Here is a 6,761-nt window from a genome sequence, read left to right on the forward strand (position 1 = left end):
AGTGACTGAAGGAGAGGAAAAGATGTCTCCTCGGGAAGATTGCTTTCCAAGGGCCTGACTACCTCGTCTGCAATAGATGGGGAAATGGGTCCTGTCCAAGCGGTGGCTTGGGAAGTGGAATACGTAAGAGTTTTCATCTGCTGGTGAAGGCACCTTTTACTCACCAGCAGGTGAAGAACATTTGCCTGGAAGAATTTTAAAGGCACTGGGCAGGATGCTTCCCAGACCTGACCTCATCTCACCCAGCCTTACCCATCTCTCCTGAAGGTGCTGATCTCCCTATAGTGACTAGAGAGGGAGTTTACACTAGTTTAAACAATATTCCTAACTTTCAGGTGGCAAAAAATTGATCAAGTGAGCCCTCACATTCAAGCTGGTTTTCCTTAAGTCTTGAAGCTTATGGAAGACAAGAAGAAAGCAGGAGTACCAATATTTTAAGGTGGTAAATGGATGGATTCTGGTAATGATATGTCTGCTGGCTTGCCATCGATTCCTGACCGAGAAATAAAGAACGAACGATAACAGACTGGAAACCTGGGCACCACCTCTGTATGCAACAATGTGCAAAAGTAGGCTGAGTGCTCTTTCTGCTCTCCAGTGGGTTTGAGTCCTCATTTTATGAACCATAGACTGACATCCAGACTTCTTGTTAAGCTAGTCCAGACAACAAGTGCTATTCCTGCATCAAAAATTCAGTGCTCTCCTCTACATCCATAGTGAATCTCTGACCCACATTCCTGATGGTCTTTTAAAATATGAAGATACCAAATGTGTACCAAGGATTTAAACCACTTGAACCCTTAGGAAAAAAAGCTCTCTGGCAGTGTTGCAGAAGATGATCTCAACTGGTGTGTGACAGCTGAATGGGAGCACTGTCACTCCCTGCCTTGTTGATCCAGGCTTGGCAAGGAAGGACAGTTTTGCAAGAGATTTCACTCACTGTCTATAGCGGTGCCAGGGCTGGGGTGGTGGGGGCGAGGGTGAAATGGGGAGAAGGCTCATTTGCAGCCAGTTTAACTTACTGGCTAAGAGGAATTAAATGGTGGCTACTTCTCACTTGACTTTTATATGGACTTTTATGAGAAGATGCTCCTGCGCGGGACTCAGTCTGGGCTAGTGTGCATGTCTGCACAGCACCGGGTGGTGCATCAGGACTGTGGCCTTCGCTGCTGGTCTAGTATTCATGGAGGAGCAGAATCCGAACGTGGGACCCCAGTTTAGAGACATGGGCACGCGGACCTCTTAAAACAATTCTGGATCTGGATAGCCAGCAAATGGCTCAGCAGACATAGCCCACACAGCACGTATAGAGGGACCAGGTGCGGTACAGCCACTCAACACGAATTGACACACTGGGTGTCAGACCTACTGAGGGTCTGGGCAGGATCTGAGCTCCAGGTCCTGGGATCTGTCCATACTTAACAGGATGCAAGACTGTTTTCCGAGAAGCAGAGGTTGCAAAAGACCTAACAGACACAACAGATAGCTGAACAGGAGCTCTCTGCCTGGGGCTAAATAGGCTTATGCCATTCTTGGCCTTATAAACAATGGACGCTTCAGTGAGAAAAAGGAGGCCGTATCACCTCTGCTTTTGGAAGCACTGCAAAACCTGCAGGAAGACTGTGTCCTGACTGGGATCAACAGTTGAATGGAGAAGGTTCAGAGAAGAGCCAAGAAAATGCTTAAAGGATTGGGAACCTGCTTACTGTGAGAAGCTCCAGGATCTCACCGTGTTTAGCTTAACAAAGAGAGGATTAAGGAGTGACTTTATGCCAGGCCATGAATGTCTGCATGGAGAACAGAAATCGATGACAGAGGCTTTCTGGTCCAGCAGACAAAAGTATAACAAGAGTGAGTGGCTGGAAGTTTGAGCTAGACAAATCAGACCAGAAAAAGATGCAATTTTTTTAACGATGAGGATAATTGACCACAGGAGCAGCAGACAAAGGCTGTGTTGCATTCTCCATCGCTAGCGATATTGGTACTGAGGCGGGCTGCGTTTCAAAAGGAGGGATTCTTGTTTGATCGCAGTTATTGGTTCTGAGGCGGGAGTTAGTGCACAAAGCTCATGGGCCAGGCTGACCAGCAGGTCAGAGGAAATTATTGCAATGGATTTTTTCATGTTTTTCTGAAAAATCTATGAAGTCCCAAATGCAGCTGGATTGTTTTTTGGGGGGAGGTAATAGGGAATTGAATCAGTTAAAAGCCGTTACAGATAGTGCAGCAGAGCAGAATAAATCACCATAATCAAAACAGAGCTGCCTTATGACACTGAAAGCTGAACAATGAGCTTTCACATAAATCCACTCCACTTATTAGGCAGAAAAGCCCAGATAGTCAATATTCACATTAAACATCCATCAAAAAGTACTTCACAGATTGCACTCCCTTTTGGGAATTTCTCCATCTCATAGTCAATGGAAGCTGTATAGCTGATGATTGCTATTGGATAACACCACCTTCATGGGATGTAAAATCACCTGGGGAAGGGATGGTCAGATAAATGGGGGCAGTTTGGAGCAGCTCTGCTGATACACAGCAGCTGGGGGGCTCATTTCATAGCCAAAGGTGTTATTCCTCTGTAGGACTTCTCTTACCTGCGACTGTGGCAGATGGTATGTACAAACAGGCAGACATAAAGAGGTTGACTCTAGTATTCTTGGCATTTATTGGGAGATTGCATTTCTGCCTCTCAGACTGCTTTTCCTAAGGAAGTAATATCTCTCCATGAAGTCTGCAAGGAGGCAAATTTTGGCTTCCAGCAACCAGCCTGCTGAGGAGACACGTCAGGGCCAGCTGTGAGGAACGGTGGGAAGATCTGGAGATGGTGGAGGCGATTGTCTCACGCCGTTTCAGACCAATGGTCGGAGCCATCCCACCCCTGCAGCACTATGAGGGGCAGGTGGCCCTGGGCTGCCCTGCATCCACCCTCCTGATCGCTGTGCATGGAGGCAGGCTGCAAACTTCTCCTCTTCCCTCCTCTCTGCCACATCAGGGAATGGTTTTAAATACCAATGACTTTAAATGACCAGTGGAGGTGTCTGACCCAGGGCTAAGGCAAGTCTTAATGTGAAGAGAGTCAAGCAAGAGTCAAGCACCTTAGCAGGCATGAGGCCTGAGCATGTCACAGGTCACCCAAATGACCACTGGTGGACCTGGATCAACCAGGACCTGCCACGTCCCATGTTTCAACACAAGCCTAAAGGCCACAAATGCCATAAGGATGCGGGACGCAGGAGATGTTTTTCTAAGAGACCTAATGCAGACAAAGAGGTGAATGGAAAAAGGGGTCAGAAAGAAAAATGGAAAAGTGGAGAAATGGGAAATATAATAATTGGTACCACAAGGAATGGAAGAAGGCACCGCCTCCGTTGTGCATCCCTTAGCACTCTGCCGGCGCTGGCAAGCGCTCCAGATCATGCATGATATGGAGCAATAAGCATTCCTGGAAACTTTCGGTTTTAAGCTCTTTGAACCTCAGTTCTCCATTTGTAAGTAGGGATAATGTACTCAAAGGACGCAAAGATTAGTTAATTAATGGGTTGTGACATACTCTGATGCAGTGATAATGAGCACTGCTAGGAAATCTGTGATTAAGGCTCTGGTTCAGTGTATTTTATTTAGATAGCTAACCTGGGGTATGGGGTCAGCCCCTGAGGCCATCTGAGCTTTCCACCCCTTTCTGTCACCTGCACGGGGATTTCAGTACTGTGCTTCGGAAATGGATTAGAGCCTCCCCTGAAACCACAACCTAAAATGTTGGCATGTCGGTGTATGGGACAGATTCCTAATTTACAGTGGATGTCCTATAACCATCTCCCTGGGTCTAGGATTCAGTGGCGACTGCAGGGTTTGGACAGTGTATGGTAGAGAAATCCTGGTGCTACATCCTGCACAAGGAGAGATGAAGCCATCGAGTTTGCTTGGGGAGCACCTGGGAAACTTGATTACTCCAAGTGATGCACAGCTCTCGGGAAGGGGTGGAAATGTCACATCATCCTATACCTGGAGCTGTCTATACAGCCACTTATATACACATAGGCAAAAATCCAGCGGCAAAGACATGCTGAACCCCGTGAAACCAGAAGGCTGCAGGGCTGAGCCCTGGGGCTGGAAAAGCCAAGGACAGCCATCAAGGAGCCACGACCCAACCGCCAGTGGTACAGCAGGGGCCAGGGTGATTTTGGGCAAGGATCGATCGTGTCTAGCACTTTGCTTTGGGCAGCTGTCAAGGGAGATGAGATGAAACTCATGAAGAATTGGCAACAGGATGGTCCAAAGCAGCTGTGAGTCCTGAGTCGGCTGGGAAAGGACCGGCAGCAGAGGTCACCAAGCAACGCATAGGCCGGGATGGCATGAAGGATGAGGCTGAAGGCAGCATCCTTCCCTTGCCCTTCCCAAGGGGCAGAGCAGGACAGGGAATCAGCGTGCCCAAAGGCACCCATGAGTCACCAGAGCCCTCAGAGGGGTCTCACAGGGAAAACACCTCCTTGAAGCCACCTGTGAGTCAGGCCTGCCGCCGAGCTGATGATTGGGAGGCTCTGAAGCCATGGTGGATGTAAGCAAAGGGAACAAACGTCCTTTCTGCGTCCTCATCTGCAGGCTCCCTGCCCTAGAAATCATTGCAAACTCCTCTTGTAATGTGAAATGACCTGAAAATTTCTCAGTCACCTCCCTTCTGTTTTACTCCTGCCACAAGGGCATGTAGCACCCGCTCACGGGACTCTTGCCACCTTGCAGGGGATGCCCGGGCTGGGGTGGCTGCTTCCCCATCGTGAACCTGCTGTGTGCATTTTTCATTTGCAGCTAGTGCAGAAAACACCCGTGTCCTGCTCAGGAGGGGCTGAGCTGTGTGGGGCTTTAGTTCAAGCCCCATCCTTTCAGGCTGCAGAAATACAAGATTACAGGGGGTTAAGGGGATGCCTCACCCCATCAGGCTGGCCCAGAGCTAGAGCAGGAGTCGAGCAAAGCCAGATCTTAAACTACTACGGCAGTGTTGATCTGCTGGAGGGTAGGAAGGCTCTGCAGAGGGACCTGGACAGGCTGGATCGATGGGCCAAGGCCAACTGTATGAGATTCAACAAGGCCAAGTGCCGGGTCCTGCACTTGGGCCACAACAACCCCATGCAGCGCTACAGGCTTGGGGAAGAGTGGCTGGAAAGCTGCCTGGCGGAAAAGGACCTGGGGGTGTTGGTCGACAGCCGGCTGACCATGAGCCGGCAGTGTGCCCAGGCGGCCAAGAAGGCCAAGGGCATCCTGGCCTGTATCAGAACTAGTGTGGCCAGCAGGAGTAGGGAAGTGATCGTGCCCCTGTACTCGGCCCTGGTGAGGCCGCACCTCGAATACTGTGTTCAGTTTTGGGCCCCTCACTACAAGAAGGACGTTGAGGTGCTGGAGCGTGTCCAGAGAAGGGCAACGAGGCTGGTGAAGGGTCTGGAGAACAAGTCTGATGAGGAGCGGCTGAGGGAGCTGGGGTTGTTCAGCCTGGAGAAAAGGAGGCTGAGGGGAGACCTCATCGCTCTCTACAACTCCCTGCAAGGAGGTTGTAGCGAGGTGGGGGTCGGTCTCTTCTCCCAAGTAACTGGCGAAAGGACGAGAGGAAACGGCCTCAAGTTGCACCAGGGGAGGTTTAGATTGGATGTGAGGAAAAATTTCTTTACTGAAAGAGTGGTTAAACATTGGACCAGGCTGCCCAGGGAAGTGGTGGAGTCACCATCCCTGGAAGTATTTAAAAGACGTGTAGCTGAGGCGCTTAGGGACATGGTTTAGTGGGCATGGTGGTGTTGGGTTGACGGTTGGACTCGATGATCTTGGAGGTCTCTTCCAACCTTAATGATTCTATGATTCTATGATTCTACTTCTGCACACGAAACTCCTTACCTTCCTTTCCTCCTCCCCTTAACAGACCTTCCTTGGATAATTCCTCCTTTGCACTGGGTTGGTGGATCTTCCAGTTTTCACTCTGTGGAGGCTTTTCTTTCATTGACTCTAGTTTTCACTTTGCTGAGGCTTCTCTTTCGTTGACTTTTTAAAGTCAAGTCACAGGGTCTTGAAAGAAGATGACTCATCCCCTTAGAAGTCCCGGCAGCTCTTATCTCCTCTTTGGCACCAGCTGGGAGGTGGGAAGAGGGAATAAAAAAAAAGAAATCAATACATCTTTTGTATGATTTTCCACAGCTCACCTGTTCTCTTTGCTCTCTTTACACTGCAAGTCAGCTGGGGAAGATAAGGTAATTTACTTGGTGGCAACACTTCTGCCCTTTTAGTCTATAAAAGCCTTAATTCATTAGCAGAGGTACAACGCGAACAAACCAGGAAGAAGGGAATAGCTATTTTTGGAGTATTTTAGGCTATAAGGAAGGAATCTTTCCTCCCCTTTTTATGTGTAAATACACATACAAACACAGACAGTACTGACCAGTATGAGGTGGTCTATAAAATCATGATGCTCACAGAAAATGGATAAGATTGACCTTTCAGTGTCTTCTCCAGGACGAAAACCAGGATGTAACAGGTGATGGCCTCCAAATAGAGCATGTGGCCCCATGCAACAGGTGGTAAGTTGATGACTCTTTTGTGCAGGTTGTTGTGGATGCCAAGGGGTTACATGGGAGTACCTGGGAAAAAAAATCAAGGAAGAAAAGATATCAGATGTGGTAAATTAAATGAAGGCACCACTTCTGTGGAAAACTTGAGATGTGAAGAGCAGGAAGAGTAATCTGGAAATGATCACTGTGGGCTGGCTGGTTTTCACGCTCTTC

Source organism: Pygoscelis adeliae, unplaced genomic scaffold (genome assembly GCF_000699105.1).
Source record: "Pygoscelis adeliae isolate BGI_AS28 unplaced genomic scaffold, ASM69910v1 Scaffold29, whole genome shotgun sequence".
Classification (NCBI taxonomy): Eukaryota; Metazoa; Chordata; class Aves; order Sphenisciformes; family Spheniscidae; genus Pygoscelis; species Pygoscelis adeliae.